Below are 1,337 nucleotides of genomic sequence, written 5' to 3'. Positions count from 1 at the left end.
TAAGAGAGATAACTTGACTTCCTCTTTTCCTATTTGGATACCCCTGATTGCCTTCTCTTCTCTGATTGCTCTAGCCAGGACTTCCAAAGCTATATTAAACAGGAGGAGTGAGAGTGGGCATCCTTGTCTTGTTCCAGTTTTCAGGGGAAATAGTTCCAATTTTTGTCCATTTAGGAGTATGCTGGCTATGGGTTTCTTGTAGATGGCTTTTACTGTTTTTAGGTATGTTCCCCATATGCCTAGATGTTATCAAGAAGCGGTGCTGGATTTTATCGAAAGCTTTTTCTGCATCTAATGATATAACCATGTGGTTTTTGTTTTGACATCTGTTGGTGTATTTAATTACATTTATGATTTTATGAATGTTGAACCAGGCTTGCATCCCAGGGATGAAGCCTACTTGGTCATGATGGATGATTTTTGAGATGTGTTGTTGAATCCGGTTTGCTAGGATCTTGTTGAGAATTTTAGCATCTATGTTCATCAAAGATATTGGCCTGTAGTTCTCTTTCTTTGTTGGGTCTTTACCTGGCTTGGGTATCAATGTGATGTTAGCTTCATAAAATGATTTGGGGATGGTTCCATCTTTCTCAATCACCTGGAATACCTTCAGTAGGATTGGTATCAGCTCCTCCTTAAATGTCTTGTAGAATTCTGAAAAGCCATCTGGTCCAGGGCTTTTTTTTTTGTAGGTAGTTTTCTTATTACATAGTCAATTTACTTGATTGTTATTGGTCTATTTAGGGTCTCAATTTCTTCTTGTTTCAACCTAGGCAGGTTGTGTGATGACAGAAAGTCCTCCATTTCCTTAAGGTTTTCAAGTTTGTTTCCATACAAGTGTACATAGTAGTCTCTAATGATCTTTTGTATTTCTTCAGGGTCAGATGTGACTTCATCTTTTGTGTTTCTGATTGTGCTTATTTGGCTTTTTTCTCTCTTTTTCTTGGTCAGTCTAGCTAGGGGACCATCAATCTTGTTTATCCTTTCGAAGAACCAACTTTTTGTTTCATTGATTTTTTTGTATTATCTTTTTGTCTTCTATGTCCTGGATTTGGGCTTTTATTTTGGTGATCTGAATTCTTCTGCTGAAATTAGGGTTTTTGTGCTCTTGCTTTTCCAACTTCCTTAGGTGGCTTGTTAGGCTGTTAATTTGTGATCCTTCCATTTTCTTCATGTGCATTTGTAGGGATATAAATTCCCCTCTTACTACAGCTTTCATGGCATCCTAGAGATTTTGGTAAGGTGTTTCTTCATTTTCATTTGTTTCCAGGTATCTTTTGATCTCTGTTTTGATTTCATCATTGACCCAGGAGTTGTTTAGCATCATGCTGTTTAGG

Source organism: Carlito syrichta, unplaced genomic scaffold (genome assembly GCF_000164805.1).
Source record: "Carlito syrichta isolate Samal-C Ts95f unplaced genomic scaffold, Tarsius_syrichta-2.0.1 Scaffold315477, whole genome shotgun sequence".
Taxonomy (NCBI): Eukaryota; Metazoa; Chordata; class Mammalia; order Primates; family Tarsiidae; genus Carlito; species Carlito syrichta.
Note: the sequence above shows the minus strand (reverse complement) of the source record.